Source organism: Ambystoma mexicanum, chromosome 6p (genome assembly GCF_040938575.1).
Source record: "Ambystoma mexicanum isolate Mex_15411 chromosome 6p, UKY_AmexF1_1, whole genome shotgun sequence".
NCBI classification, from domain to species: Eukaryota; Metazoa; Chordata; class Amphibia; order Caudata; family Ambystomatidae; genus Ambystoma; species Ambystoma mexicanum.
Window position 1 is genome coordinate 1,063,257,365 of NC_090935.1, and position 16,854 is coordinate 1,063,274,218.

The 16,854-nt window shown below is 45.5% G+C and overlaps 2 long non-coding RNA genes across 2 annotated transcripts; both read right to left on the reverse strand.

Annotated features, from left to right (window-relative positions):
• Nucleotides 1-1,775: 1,775 nt before the first annotated feature.
• LOC138511010 (uncharacterized) lies at nt 1,776-2,452 on the reverse strand. The gene is made up of 2 exons (XR_011280535.1): nt 2,374-2,452; nt 1,776-2,256 (listed from the first exon to the last, which is right to left on the reverse strand). It is a non-coding gene; the product is annotated as an uncharacterized lncRNA (long non-coding RNA).
• A 4,979-nt stretch (nt 2,453-7,431) lies between these two features.
• On the reverse strand, nt 7,432-8,108 carry LOC138511011 (uncharacterized). The gene is made up of 2 exons (XR_011280536.1): nt 8,030-8,108; nt 7,432-7,912 (listed from the first exon to the last, which is right to left on the reverse strand). It is a non-coding gene; the product is annotated as an uncharacterized lncRNA (long non-coding RNA).
• Nucleotides 8,109-16,854: the final 8,746 nt, after the last annotated feature.

Here is a 16,854-nt window from a genome sequence, read left to right on the forward strand (position 1 = left end):
CTCTCCACATGGGACACCCCACCCCAACCCCATCCCCTTGACCCCAGCCTGCAGGCAGCCCCCTCCACATGGGACACGGCAGTCCCCATCACCCATCACCCCACCCTGCAGGCCGCACTCTCCACATGGGACACCCCCACCCCAGCCCCCATCACCCCACCCTGCAGGCAGCCCTCTCCACATGGGACACCCCCACCCCAGCCCCCATCACCTGTGACCCCACCCTGCAGGCAGCCCTCTCCACATGGGACCCCAACCCCCATCACCAGTGACCCCGCCCTGCAGTCAGCCCCCTCCAGACCGGACATCACCTGCATGCTGGACGCTAACATAGTGACACATCATTACTCCATCGATGGTGTGCCGTGCACCTTGACTGCTGTGTTGTGACACCACCCCGAATATCCACTGGAAAATGTATTGTGCAAACACAAATAAATGCATACAACTGGCCCACATCCATGAGTGTGGCAGCTGCTGAAACCCAATTGCTGTCCGTAACCATCTCCCAACATACACGTAACAAGTTAATGGTAAAGTGAGCCCCTGCTGTCCGTGTGACAATGTTATGTCACAAATCCCCATGGAGAAATAGTCAGACAATGACAGAATAAAAAGCAGCCTCAATGTATGCCGCATGAACAGACACTGCCCATGCGTGTCACAGCCTCAGACTCAATGAGCTGCTATTACCTGAACAGATGTCCTAATAAACACATCACTGATCCTCCAATGTGGAAAGGATATGATTGGAAATCAAATAAAATTATATGGCATTCATAATGCATGGGGGGGGGAGCGGGAGGGAGCTGTGCAGTACATGAGAAGGACATCATACCAAATACAATAACAATAAAAATCATCAAAGTGCAGCCAGCTGTTGGCAAGTGCAAGGCTAAACGCAGACATCAGGTGTCAAGTGCAAGTAGGGTGCTGTAGGAATACATAAAAACAGTCCAAGTGCGGGGGATGCCAGGGAGGCAGTGTGGGTGTGCAAGTGGCTGGTGAGGGGCCTTGGCCCGAGGTCAGAGAGTAGCCAGGTGACCAGTGCAGATACAGACAGGAGTTCAGCAGGGGAGAGAAGGACCAAAAGCACAAGCAAAGAGGAATGACTTGAGCTCTGACTGAGTACATGGCAATCAGACAGTGTGCAATGCACTGAGACAGCTGCATTGGACTGCCGATGTGTAAATTCAAATAATGCCAATATTGCATGGTAGTGCAAGAGGTAGACCAACACCAGAGACAATGGTAACTGCATAAACACATGTTGGTGAAGGTGAAAGCACGAAATGTGTGTTACACAGCATCAAGCAAATCATGTGCCAATATCCTGAACATGTAACACTCCCAGTCACCCCACCCACCTCCCTCACAAACACAGTGAGGGCCAATGCACAGTGATGTTGCTCATGTGAAAGCAAATGCCATTTTACTGTGCACAACCAAACTCCCCCTTCACACTCCTCCACCAGTCAGCCACATGTGTATATTCACCATGCAAATGGATACCATACATAACACATGCATGCAAGTAATCACACACATGGCCAATGATTGTCCGACTATGAAACAAGATGTGTACCTTTACTGTGTTCTAGTAACCACTAGAGATTTGTAGAAAGACAGGCCAATCAAATGGTTGGGCCTGTCTACTTAATTTAAATTATAAAAGCAGAAAGTGTGTTGCCTAATCTTTGGCAATCACAGAATAAATCTGCACGTGGGTATAGATTGTTTCAATCTCAAAAACACAAAAATGAAAGTACAAACAATACATAAAAAGAATTTTACTGTTTTGTAAAGAACATATCAAGAGAAGGTAGATGCAGAGAAAGCATAGTAACATGTGATTATTTTGGATAATTATTTGGTCGTTATTCAAAAACAATAAACAAATTTGGGAATACAGTTTTGGAACAATTCCTATGTACAAAACATTAAGACAAATGAAATATATACATTCAAATAAGTATAATTATATACTAAACTTGAAGACAATTGAAATGTGTACATTCAAATAAGTATAGAGTATTTCGAGCCTAGTATTTCTAGGCGAGAGAAATTACAAATTCCAAGGGTCTGTTCATATTAGATATCTGGTCGTTAGCCAACGTGATCCCAAGTTGGTTGGTAACAAAGGTTGGTTTCAACTTGGTTTGGGACAGGTGTGTTGTTAATTCCTGTGTTTGTCACGTTTCGGCGGTAAAGGTTTGGGATTGGATCCGCCTTCATCAGGGCTGAGAATCAGAGACCCTGTAAGAGGGTGACAAAGGTAATGATGAGATTGGTTATAATACCCTGGTGGTCCCTATTAATGGGGCCGAGGTTGCATTTGAATTTAATCTCATGGCGACCGGATTCCAAACTTACATGCCGGTACGCCTTGTTCAAGCGTTTGGTGTGATCACGTGTCGTGGATAGGGTAGGACCATCTAGTCCTTGAACCCGAGGTGTAGTTGCCTGGCTCAGGTTTGCTGGTATCCCAGTGTATCAAAGTTTACATGGGCGATCTTCAAGCTGTTAAATATAAATGGAAATTACCATCAGGTCATATTCGATCCTGATTACTCAGTAAAACATATGCAGCTTAGTACAGCATTTGGAAATTGTAACGTGTAAGAAAATTGAATTGTAGCATGTTTATTTATTGTTGTAATCATTATATAAAATTCAATGATTTCTGGTCTCGCCACGTGAGAGTACTGTGTATCAGCTTCTAATTAGAGAGGAGTATGTGTTTTTCTCACTCTCGTAGTCCTTGGGGTCATTTTCATATGCAAAAGGGCATATTAAATAAACATTTACGCCATAATGTATTTACAGTTTAGTGGCAGATGCAAAGGTATCGTAAGTACCCGTGTGTCGGCATTAATGTGTGAATATAAATACTCGCGGGTTTACGTAACAGCTGGTAGAAGCTCAAAAGTTTCCCGTGAAGCAGGATGAATTTACAGCAACATTCATACGTTTGTGAAGTTAGTCTGGAGGGTGGGGGGGTGTGGGGGGGGGGGAAAGGGGAAACCTGGTCCCTAGTCCCCGAGGGTGAGATGATTTAGCGGCCTCTGGTTTACCTCATTAATCACTTTACTGGTGCTGAATCATGCTTCCTTAGTGCCTTCGTCTGCCGTGAATTGGATCGGCAGGGCGCATATTCGCTGGAGTGAAGCTGGGCTGGCACTCGCTGAGTGAACGGACGCGTAGCTGTGGACGCCCACGCATGCGTACTGGGAACATTTATTCTAAAAATGGCAGAGCAAGCATTTTCTGGATGCGCATGCTCCCTTGTTGCCTGAGAGAACTACAGGCTGGTAGTTCGTTGTGATCCTGGTGTGTGTTGCCCACATTTGTTAGGCAAGTGCTCACTCCCATATATGTTTAGGTATGCTATTGATTTACTTTTATTTATTAGGCGTATTGCGCCATGGATGAAGCTGGGCTGGCACTCGCTGAGTGAACGGACGCGTAGCTATGGACGCCCACGCATGCGTACTGGGAACATTTATTCTAAAGTTGGCAAAGTAAGCATTTTCTAGATGCGCATGCTCCCTTGTTGTCTGAGAGAACTACAGGCTGGTAGTTCGTTGTGATCCTGGTTTGCGTTACCCACTTTTGTTAGGCAAGTGCTCACTCCCATATATGTTTAGGTAAGCTATTGGTTTACTTTTATTTATTGGGCGTGTTACGCCATGGATTGGTGGTATTGAGTGGAGCGGTTGGTGAAAGGAATGGCTTAGTGGTAGTTTTCTAGCCCAGGGTCACGTAAGCCATGATTGGAAGTTACATGAGCACAGAGGCACATTGAGAGAGTATAGGTCCAGCATCATTTAGGTGATGGGTTGAAAAATTTCATTGAGGCCATGGTGATAGGTATCCAGCCTATGGATCCATATGGCTTCCTTTTTGTTGAGGCTGTGGTTGATGTCTGGTCCGCCTTTTACTTTTTCAATTACCCACCACAGGATGTCATTGGGGGTGTGATTGAATTTCAAAAAGTGTTCAACCAATGGTGCAGTAATGGTTTTGCATCTAATTTTAGATCTGTGTTCAGATATTCTTGTGTTAATAGCTCGTGAGGTTTGGCCGATATAGCGTAGGCCGCATGGGCACTCTATGCAGTAAACTACATTCTGGCTTTTGCAGTTTGTCAGGTCCCGGAGCGTCCACGTTCGGCGTCCGATTTGGAAGGAGCTCATTTTTTTGGTAAGTTTGCAAGCTACACAGTTACCACATGGGTGGTGTCCTTGCAGCGGTCGGAGGGTGCGGGTGGTTTGTGAGACGGGTTGAAAAAGTGAATGCACGAGGTGTTCCTGTAGATTTTTTCCTCGTTTATAGGCAAATCTTGGAGCAGGTTCCTCAGGCAGATTCAGGCGTGCAATATTCCAATGTTTGTTAATGATCTGTTTGATTTATGAGGTGTGTGCTCCAAATGTGACGACGCACGTTAGTTGTTTCTCCTGGGTGGCTGTGTTATCTTTATCTTCGTGAAGTAGGTTCTCCCGATTGCTGTTTCGAGCTCTCCTATTAGCTAGATTGAGTTGTTTCTTGGGGTATCCCCTGGCTAGTAGCCGTGTGGTCAGGCTCTGTGCATGACTCTTGTAGTCATCTATGGAGGAGCAGTTGCGGCGTATTCGGAGGTATTGGCCGTAGGGTAGATTGTTTCTGGTGTGTGCCGGGTGGTTGCTGGTAAAGTGTAGGAGAGTGTTTCGGGCCGTTGTTTTTCTGTAGAGGTCACAAAGTAACTTTCCATTCATGGCACGAATTGTGAGGTCCAGAAATTTAATTTCCTGGTTGTTTTGTTCCATCGTGAATTGGATATGTGTGTTACACGAATTGAGCCAGTTCCAGAAATTGGTGAGATCATTTGCAGTACCTGTCCAGATGAAGATCACATCGTCGATATAACGATACCAATTGCTAATGTTGGGTTGCCAGCTATTTTGATCGGAGAACACAAATTCCTTCTCAAATTTGGCCATGAATAGAATGGCAAGGCTGGGTGCGAACGCTGCCCCCATAGCCGTACCCTTAGTTTGTAAGTAAATGGTATTGTTGAAGGTGAAGAAATTACGTTGTAATGCAATTGTCATAATTTCAACGATGAAGTTCACCGGAGTCCTGGTGTTAGGGGGATTGGAGGTAAGCCATTCTCTTATACTTTCAATTGCGTCTGCCTGGGGAATACTGGTATAAAGAGATTTAATGTCCATTGTAACCAGTATTTGTTCCCGGGGGTTGAAGTCCAGAGCATCAAAGATATTTATTGTGTGTGTAGTGTCTCTGAGATAAGTGGGGGTTTGGATACTGATTGGTTGCAGAAAAGTATCCACAAACTTGCATAAAGGTTCTATAATTGAACCACATCCCGAGACTATCGGACGTCCTGGTGGGTTTATAGAGTCTTTGTGAATTTTGGGTAATGAATAAAAGCAAGGGGTCCTGCCAACTGGTTTGGTAAGGTATTCTGCTTCTTTTTCTGAGATCCATTCACGTTGCAATGCAAAATTGACAGCTTCCGAGATTTCTTGTGATATTTCACGGGTAGGGTCTTTTCTTAGTATTGAATAGCTTTCTCGGTCGTCTAGTAGTGCTAAGACCATGTTTTTGTATTGGTCTATAGTCATAATCACCAAACCTCCTCCTTTGTCCGCTGGCTTGATGATAATATTTTTGTTTGTCTGTAGTGATATTAGTGCTTGTTTTTCAGCTCGAGACATGTTATTTTTGATTTTAGTGGTTTTCTTCCGTAAGTGGTCCAGGTCTTCTAACACACATCTTTCGAAGGTTAAGAGATCTGGTGGTATTTGCCCATCAGTAGGTGTAAATGTCGATGGGTTATGTAGTCCAGTGTCTTCATTTGTTTCTTCTCGTTCCAGATTGTGATTCTGAAAGAAGGTTTGTAGTCTAACTTTTCTTAGAAAGGTTCGTACTTCCATCTCAGAGTTGTACCAATCCGTTTGTGCTGTAGGCACAAAGGATAGGCCCTTCGTGAGGACTGAGGACTCAGCAGATGATAGTGGGATCTTTGCTAGGTTGAAGACTGGAATTGCCTCATGCTCTTCAATATTGCCTAATATCGTTGTCTGCGGCGTCTGGGACGTTGGTTTATTCTTCCGCCGCGTGGTAGAAATCCCCATTGTGGCGGGCCCCATTGGGGGTTGCCAAATCCCCCACCACCCCCTAAAAAAGGAGGAAAAAATGGGGAAGGAGTCGGATATCCAAAATTCGCTGGTATTTGGCCTTGTGACCTGGGTTGTGATCGTGATTGGTCGTCCGAGGATGATCCACTACTCGAGCTCGAGAAAGCTACCCCTTTTTTACGATTTCTTAGATTTCCTTGATGAGTGCCTTGGTTTAGGCTATTTATGTAGTTATCGGAAATGTAGGGATAAATTGTTTCCAAATTGAAGTCTTTGATATCTTTCTGCAATTTTTTGGTTTTGCGATTGAGGGTAGCACTCTTGAAGTCTTCAAACTGTTTGTTTATGTCTGTTAATAAGTTCTTAGCATTAGCAATTGTTGCATTAGTCGAAAAAGTTGTTTCTTCAAGATCTAGATCTTTCTGAATTTTAGAAGCAGTTCGTATTGCAGTATTAATAGTTAGTACCATAAGATCGCGGCTGCATTTAGTAGCCACGTAGCTGAAGTTAGTCACGTACTCCTTATCATCTAGAAATAGACACGGGGTGTTGCGAACGACTAAACCACTAGGGATGATGCTGGCACGCAGATACTCTCTCAAAAAGTGCGCATGGAGTTCGGTACGGAAACATTTTTTCTTCAGTCTCAAGATGTTGTCTCCTGAATTATTGCCCCCTTGAGGTAGAGCAGAGTTTTCCCCAGTCGGGGTGAAAAGTGAGGGGCCACTAATTGTGTCCAAAATTTCCTGTTCTGTGAAGCTTAAGGTCGTGCCTTCCGCCATCCCCTATTTTTGGGGGGGGGGGGGTTATTTTTGGGCGTGTTGAGTAGATGATAAAATAACGTAAATATTTATCAAAAAGCGGGTATCCTATCCAGATCCGTGTGGGCACCAAGCAATTTGTTCTACTTGATAGAGAGCTAAGATAGTGGATTTTAAGGGGGGTGGGCCTATAAGTGAAAGAGTTTGGTGCAGGCCCTATCTGTACAGAGTACGGAACCCTAAGCAACGCGGTTGCCCGTAAATGGTAACAAGATTTAGGGGATGGCCGTTAAAGAAAAGGTACATGGCCAAATATAAGACTATGAAACAAGATGTGTACCTTTACTGTGTTCTAGTAACCACTAGAGATTTGTAGAAAGACAGGCCAATCAAATGGTTGGGCCTGTCTACTTAATTTAAATTATAAAAGCAGAAAGTGTGTTGCCTAATCTTTGGCAATCACAGAATAAATCTGCACGTGGGTATAGATTATTTCAATCTCAAAAACACAAAAATGAAAGTACAAACAATACATAAAAAGAATTTTACTGTTTTGTAAAGAACATATCAAGAGAAGGTAGATGCAGAGAAAGCATAGTAACATGTGATTATTTTGGATAATTATTTGGTCGTTATTCAAAAACAATAAACAAATTTGGGAATACAGTTTTGGAACAATTCCTATGTACAAAACATTAAGACAAATGAAATATATACATTCAAATAAGTATAATTATATACTAAACTTGAAGACAATTGAAATGTGTACATTCAAATAAGTATAGAGTATTTCGAGCCTAGTATTTCTAGGCGAGAGAAATTACAAATTCCAAGGGTCTGTTCATATTAGATATCTGGTCGTTAGCCAACGTGATCCCAAGTTGGTTGGTAACAAAGGTTGGTTTCAACTTGGTTTGGGACAGGTGTGTTGTTAATTCCTGTGTTTGTCACGTTTCGGCGGTAAAGGTTTGGGATTGGATCCGCCTTCATCAGGGCTGAGAATCAGAGACCCTGTAAGAGGGTGACAAAGGTAATGATGAGATTGGTTATAATACCCTGGTGGTCCCTATTAATGGGGCCGAGGTTGCATTTGAATTTAATCTCATGGCGACCGGATTCCAAACTTACATGCCGGTACGCCTTGTTCAAGCGTTTGGTGTGATCACGTGTCGTGGATAGGGTAGGACCATCTAGTCCTTGAACCCGAGGTGTAGTTGCCTGGCTCAGGTTTGCTGGTATCCCAGTGTATCAAAGTTTACATGGGCGATCTTCAAGCTGTTAAATATAAATGGAAATTACCATCAGGTCATATTCGATCCTGATTACTCAGTAAAACATATGCAGCTTAGTACAGCATTTGGAAATTGTAACGTGTAAGAAAATTGAATTGTAGCATGTTTATTTATTGTTGTAATCATTATATAAAATTCAATGATTTCTGGTCTCGCCACGTGAGAGTACTGTGTATCAGCTTCTAATTAGAGAGGAGTATGTGTTTTTCTCACTCTCGTAGTCCTTGGGGTCATTTTCATATGCAAAAGGGCATATTAAATAAACATTTACGCCATAATGTATTTACAGTTTAGTGGCAGATGCAAAGGTATCGTAAGTACCCGTGTGTCGGCATTAATGTGTGAATATAAATACTCGCGGGTTTACGTAACAGCTGGTAGAAGCTCAAAAGTTTCCCGTGAAGCAGGATGAATTTACAGCAACATTCATACGTTTGTGAAGTTAGTCGGGAGGGTGGGGGGGTGTGGGGGGGGGGGGAAAGGGGAAACCTGGTCCCTAGTCCCCGAGGGTGAGATGATTTAGCGGCCTCTGGCTTACCTCATTAATCACTTTACTGGTGCTGAATCATGCTTCCTTAGTGCCTTCGTCTGCCGTGAATTGGATCGGCAGGGCGCATATTCGCTGGAGTGAAGCTGGGCTGGCACTCGCTGAGTGAACGGACGCGTAGCTGTGGACGCCCACGCATGCGTACTGGGAACATTTATTCTAAAAATGGCAGAGCAAGCATTTTCTGGATGCGCATGCTCCCTTGTTGCCTGAGAGAACTACAGGCTGGTAGTTCGTTGTGATCCTGGTGTGTGTTGCCCACATTTGTTAGGCAAGTGCTCACTCCCATATATGTTTAGGTATGCTATTGATTTACTTTTATTTATTAGGCGTATTGCGCCATGGATGAAGCTGGGCTGGCACTCGCTGAGTGAACGGACGCGTAGCTATGGACGCCCACGCATGCGTACTGGGAACATTTATTCTAAAGTTGGCAAAGTAAGCATTTTCTAGATGCGCATGCTCCCTTGTTGTCTGAGAGAACTACAGGCTGGTAGTTCGTTGTGATCCTGGTTTGCGTTACCCACTTTTGTTAGGCAAGTGCTCACTCCCATATATGTTTAGGTAAGCTATTGGTTTACTTTTATTTATTGGGCGTGTTACGCCATGGATTGGTGGTATTGAGTGGAGCGGTTGGTGAAAGGAATGGCTTAGTGGTAGTTTTCTAGCCCAGGGTCACGTAAGCCATGATTGGAAGTTACATGAGCACAGAGGCACATTGAGAGAGTATAGGTCCAGCATCATTTAGGTGATGGGTTGAAAAATTTCATTGAGGCCATGGTGATAGGTATCCAGCCTATGGATCCATATGGCTTCCTTTTTGTTGAGGCTGTGGTTGATGTCTGGTCCGCCTTTTACTTTTTCAATTACCCACCACAGGATGTCATTGGGGGTGTGATTGAATTTCAAAAAGTGTTCAACCAATGGTGCAGTAATGGTTTTGCATCTAATTTTAGATCTGTGTTCAGATATTCTTGTGTTAATAGCTCGTGAGGTTTGGCCGATATAGCGTAGGCCGCATGGGCACTCTATGCAGTAAACTACATTCTGGCTTTTGCAGTTTGTCAGGTCCCGGAGCGTCCACGTTCGGCGTCCGATTTGGAAGGAGCTCATTTTTTTGGTAAGTTTGCAAGCTACACAGTTACCACATGGGTGGTGTCCTTGCAGCGGTCGGAGGGTGCGGGTGGTTTGTGAGACGGGTTGAAAAAGTGAATGCACGAGGTGTTCCTGTAGATTTTTTCCTCGTTTATAGGCAAATCTTGGAGCAGGTTCCTCAGGCAGATTCAGGCGTGCAATATTCCAATGTTTGTTAATGATCTGTTTGATTTTTGAGGTGTGTGCTCCAAATGTGACGACGCACGTTAGTTGTTTCTCCTGGGTGGCTGTGTTATCTTTATCTTCGTGAAGTAGGTTCTCCCGATTGCTGTTTCGAGCTCTCCTATTAGCTAGATTGAGTTGTTTCTTGGGGTATCCCCTGGCTAGTAGCCGTGTGGTCAGGCTCTGTGCATGAATCTTGTAGTCATCTATGGAGGAGCAGTTGCGGCGTATTCGGAGGTATTGGCCGTAGGGTAGATTGTTTCTGGTGTGTGCCGGGTGGTTGCTGGTAAAGTGTAGGAGAGTGTTTCGGGCCGTTGTTTTTCTGTAGAGGTCACAAAGTAACTTTCCATTCATGGCACGAATTGTGAGGTCCAGAAATTTAATTTCCTGGTTGTTTTGTTCCATCGTGAATTGGATATGTGTGTTACACGAATTGAGCCAGTTCCAGAAATTGGTGAGATCATTTGCAGTACCTGTCCAGATGAAGATCACATCGTCGATATAACGATACCAATTGCTAATGTTGGGTTGCCAGCTATTTTGATCGGAGAACACAAATTCCTTCTCAAATTTGGCCATGAATAGAATGGCAAGGCTGGGTGCGAACGCTGCCCCCATAGCCGTACCCTTAGTTTGTAAGTAAATGGTATTGTTGAAGGTGAAGAAATTACGTTGTAATGCAATTGTCATAATTTCAACGATGAAGTTCACCGGAGTCCTGGTGTTAGGGGGATTGGAGGTAAGCCATTCTCTTATACTTTCAATTGCGTCTGCCTGGGGAATACTGGTATAAAGAGATTTAATGTCCATTGTAACCAGTATTTGTTCCCGGGGGTTGAAGTCCAGAGCATCAAAGATATTTATTGTGTGTGTAGTGTCTCTGAGATAAGTGGGGGTTTGGATACTGATTGGTTGCAGAAAAGTATCCACAAACTTGCATAAAGGTTCTATAATTGAACCACATCCCGAGACTATCGGACGTCCTGGTGGGTTTATAGAGTCTTTGTGAATTTTGGGTAATGAATAAAAGCAAGGGGTCCTGCCAACTGGTTTGGTAAGGTATTCTGCTTCTTTTTCTGAGATCCATTCAAGTTGCAATGCAAAATTGACAGCTTCCGAGATTTCTTGTGATATTTCACGGGTAGGGTCTTTTCTTAGTATTGAATAGCTTTCTCGGTCGTCTAGTAGTGCTAAGACCATGTTTTTGTATTGGTCTATAGTCATAATCACCAAACCTCCTCCTTTGTCCGCTGGCTTGATGATAATATTTTTGTTTGTCTGTAGTGATATTAGTGCTTGTTTTTCAGCTCGAGACATGTTATTTTTGATTTTAGTGGTTTTCTTCCGTAAGTGGTCCAGGTCTTCTAACACACATCTTTCGAAGGTTAAGAGATCTGGTGGTATTTGCCCATCAGTAGGTGTAAATTGTCCGAACCAGGGACACTAAACGGAGTAACAAACCAGCACACTGTCACAAAAACTGTGAGACATAATGACTGTGAGTTAAGAAAATAAATTATATTGAACAGTTGTGTTGTGCTCATACACACTGTAAATTGAAAACCAAAATATGTACGTGATAAAAACAAAAGAATGCAAAAATTTCCATGTCCATAAAATTATTTACAATACCATAAACAATAAAAAAATAACCATTACCGCATGATGAACATAAAAAAAGACTAAAAAAAGACCAATAAAACTATTTATACAATAAACATGGAGTAATGTCCAAAGTCCACTCCAAATAATAAAATAATTAATAGGAAACCCACACATGAAGAACTATGTAAAAAAACAGAGTAATGTCCCAAATCTCCAAATAATGAATAAAATCAACAGAAACGTATGCCTAAAAAACTATTTACAAATGCAGCCGGCTATTCCTAATCCTCACCAATCTCACTCAATGTCTGAGCCAGGGCATCATCGAACACTGCGTCCAATTCCCCTAGGCGGGCCTCCGCTCTCTCCTGAGGGCTTGCAGGGACTGCAGCATGGCCCTCTCCATCCCCTTCCACTCTATCCAAGTATCCTCGAGGACCTCAGCCCGTCTCTCTGCCTGAAGCAGTGCAATCTCAGCCCTGGCTATGGTGAGTCTCGCCTCCAGAGCCTTTGCCTCTCCTCCCCGATTTGCTGCCCATACCGCACCAACACGGAAGACATCCTTGTGCGAAGGTCCACATTTGCATCCTGCCTGCCGCTGGATACCTGCCCTCTTTGGATGGTATGCCCGGTGTCACGAAGCCTCCTACTCAGAGCCTGCTGCTGCCTTATTGCCCGGTGCCTATATCACATGGCCACCCTCCGGGCTGATTAAATTACCCAGGGACATCTGGCACATGCCCTGCTTCTGGGTGCCTGCTCTCCATCCATTGCCATAGATCCTGTAATAGCCTGGATTGGCGTGGTGACCACCTCGGCTGATCCAACGTTGACTCCCAACTCACGCAGGGATGTGATCTACACCAGATGGGCCGATGTGGTCGGGACAGGTACACAGGGTGGCCTGGCAGTATCTGGGATAGAAGGCACCCGGGGGGATGACTGGGGCACAGATGAGCAAGACGAGGAGACTGTTGCATAAGTAGCCAGCCCATGCAGCCAATTTGAGAGCAGGAACATTGCTAGCCAGTTCAGGAGACGCCAGACCTCGTTGTGATGATGTGCAAGCCCACGATTGTAAGCATGCACAACATCACGAATGGCGCCTATACGCCTTGCATTACCATCTAGCAGGGTTCCACTCTGTCTCGAATGGCCCGATCTGCAGGCATTGGGGTGTCGGTTTGTGTGTAAACATCCTACACCTGCTAATGGGTCTGGCCTGGGGCAGGCCGGCAGGTGCAAACTGGTACAGGCGCTGGCCCACGGGCAGGATTTGGCACAGGCACCTCCACAGCGACCTGCACTGGCTCCTGCCCCTGAATCTGGACTGCACCAGTTTCACCCACCTTATCACCCCCGATGGGCCCCATGGACTGGGCTGATATGGCCTCTTCCTCCTTCCCCGCCAACCTGGATGCCTCCCCAGCGTCTTCTGTAGTGGATTGCCCCTGTGTGAGCTCACCTGTCCCCCCTACTGCCGACGGGTCCACATCCACCTTTGTCCTCTTGGACCTTTCCTCAGCAGCTGTGGACGATTTTTGAGACACAGCACCAGTCTCCTCACTCCCCGATGATGTTGATGCAAGGGGGCGTGACTGGGCCTTTCATGTCTGCCCGGTAGAGGCATCCCTGCTGCCTTGCTCCACAGCACTTTCTCCGCCCTCTTTTTCCATCACTGCTGTAGATGAGGAGACATAGAACACAAACATCAGGGTACTGTACCTATGTGTGTTTGGATCAAAACATATGCACACGAAGTACACTGCTAAAGGTCATCACTCTCCACAACACACAGGTACATGCAATGTACATACATGCACATACATGTTTGTCCTTCACAACAGACAATCACATCCTTGGACATGGCACTGTCACCACCTACAAATTGTGCATGCTACACACACATTCTTCATAGGACATACACATGTCATGCACACACATCACCTGATAGTCCTGAAGCAGTACACTGAGCTATCACCTCAGAGTCCCCTCAACATCAATCAGGCAGCAAGAGTAGGGCGCACATTGAAATGCACCAGTTACACATCATCCAGGAGTGATGGCCAGTCACATCTCAGACACATACACATGTACAGCATGCTTGTTCATGATGTTGACGACAACACCCATGTGTCACACTTCTCACATGGGCACGTCTCAGACACATGTAAGAAACCATGTGCACATCGTAATATGCTGCAATACAACACACATTGCAAAAGTAACACTGTTGGAATCCTGCAATGCTTCATTTAACACATGTGCAGTACTGTCTGGGACATGCACACAGACATCCGAACAAGAGGAATACTTGCCATAAGGCCAAGGTGCACACTCCCACCATACATCAACATGCACATGCACAGTGGAAGACAGGAACACATGGACACTCACCTGATGACTCCAGACGGTGCTGCAAATCGCTGACCTGGGTGTGCAGCACCTGGTAAAACCTCTCCAGGACCTACATGTCCGTGGTGCTCAACCGGCCCCGGCACCCCCCTTGGTTGGCACCAGCCTGGAGGAAGCGTCAGGCCTAGTTGTGGGTCCTGGACTTCAGCTCCTCCCAGCGCTTGTGCACATGCTGGTAGTCACAAAGTGCCACCCCCTGCATGTTGATGACACCCACTACTACCAGAACTGTGCTATCCTATACAAAGACTCTGAACCATTGACTTTGGCCCAGGCCTATGAACTGAATTGCTGCTTGTAGTTCACTGAAACCCTTTGCCCTGCCTATGAAAGTATTTGTTCTATTGATTCTTATAACCTTGTCTTTTTACCCCTTATTAAAGTATCTGAAGTGCCATTTTGCTCCCACTTCAAGGGAGCTGAACTTGTTCAGTAACTTAGTGGTTCTGTATTTGTAGTATATTAGTATCTGATATTGAACTGCTCTTGCTAGTTTAATGTTTTCAAACTGACTGTGTAAATAAATGTATATTCTTTTACCAAGAAACCTTGAGTAAGTGTATATTTGAATCACTGTATTTGTTGGTCCTTTGTGTAACTTGTTCTACTGCTCACTCAACTCTTGAGATAAGTCTGGCTGCTCAGCCACTGCTACCACATAACTGAGTTTTACGGCTTGTACCAAAAGTGTAATTGTACTGACACTTGTAGTCTTAATTGCATGTAGTGTTCCCAAAGGGTACTGCATGTGATTCTGCCTAACAGTCCCCCCCAGGGACGCGGACATGTAGGGGCAGCTGATGCCCGTGTGTCCAAGGGGAAGGGATGGCAATGCAAAACACCTGACCCCAGCACCTTGGGTCTGGGAGCTGCAGGGTCATCTGCTCTACCCTGCTCCCAGGTTGAGGCACCTGCAGGGGCAGCTCCTGTCCCCAACAACCAGGGTCAGGGAGCAACAACAGTATCTGTTGTCCCCCCCCCCCCCAGGGAAACGGACACAGAGGGGCAGCTGATGCCTGTGTGTCTAAGGGGAAGGGAAGGCAATGCAAAACACCTAACTCCAGTACCCTGGGTCCAGCAGCCGTGGGGCACACACACGTGGTAGACATGTTGTGGCTGGGGAGAATGTGTGGGAGCAGTCAATGTTGCGTGTTGCAAAGCAACAGGGTGCTTCCTATGAGATGTTGGTTCAGGGCATGGATAGGGTGGCCAATTCCACGTTCTCACAAGAAACACTGGTAGCGCATCAGCTGCAGGCATTGCGGTCCACATGCCGCTCACACAGGCTGCACATGGAGTCCGGCAACAGGAGCCGATGGGCCTAACTGAGGGCTCTGCAGGCATACCTGCTTGCAGATGGTCCAGACCACAGGGAAGCCCTGAGGTTAGAGTTACTGGGCCTCAGAGCTTCAATGGAAGTGCGAAAGGTAGCTCACAGTACACAGTGCCAACAGCAGATGGACCTGTTGAATCATACCATCTCGGATTAACTCTTTGCATCTCGTGAGATGTTGCATGCGGACCTCTGAGGCTTCATGTTCCAGATGCATACATCTGGGTCCCGCCTGGCCGCTGCCATGGACGACCAAGCCAAGGCCTTACGTGGTCAACCTCCTTTACCACCACTTCCTTCGCATTCTACACAGGAAGGTGGTGACAGCAGTGACATCCTCCCAATCCATCATAGCCGAGCGGTCCATGTACCCATGGAGTGAATAGTTTTTTCAATTTTCATACATGTGGGTGTTGATGTGCACACTGCCCTTCCCCCCTCCTGGGTGGACCCCCCTGCCCCTCGGTTCATGATGGAAAACATTTTTTTCTTTCTTCCACCCCCCCGACCCGATGTTGGCATGTCATATTTTGTTTTGCTCTTTCCTGGTTATGGTCTTTGTTATTTTTTGCATTCATTGCCCTTGAGGTGTGCCATTAACTCTTCAGGGACTATGCATGTCCAGTGGTGTACGTGCAGGCATGCCTGGTGAACTCATCTAGCATATTTACATGGGGGTGCAGAGGGCGGCATATGCAGAGATAATCATAGCTTTGTTTTTCCATGGCATGCGTGTGCTGTGTCAATAATACTGCACAATGTCTGTTTTGATATTTTCGCCCATGTTGTTCCAGTAATCTGTGATGTGGCGGTGACTGCTGTCCCGGATGAGAAATCCAGCACCATTCGAAGTCCACACTCATCATGCCCTCCAACAGACAATGTTCTTCCTTTAACAAATTAAGAAACACACTTACTAGTGAAGGTCATGTGGGATTTAGAGCATTTGGACACCGTTATTTGGTAAGCATTTGCACTGTCTTACATGTTGTGCATTCTTCATTGTTGGTCATCTTTGTTGCATGTGTCAGTTCTCTTATGTGTCCTTTGCATACTCACATGGCATTGTGGACATTTTATTGTAGCTCATGTCAATGTTTTAGCTACCTATGGGTGCACTGACTGTGCTGTGCAGCATATTATTGTACATCGGTAAACCAGGCCATGGACTCCTTGATCCGTCATTTCCTTGTTTTACATTCTCTGGGCCACTCTCTCTCTCTCCCTCCCTCTCGCTCTGGTGTGGTACACTGTACTCCTGTACATATCAATGTCATTGGACATTGCTCCTGTACTCTGTGTTGTATGCATATTTTATTTCTGGTGTCAACTGTGATCATGTATGCACATGTATTTTGTGCTGTTACTCTGCATTTCATTCCATCTAGGTAGAGCATCGTATGGAAGGCAGGTGAGTTCCATGGACAGGTCAGTGCATGGCATT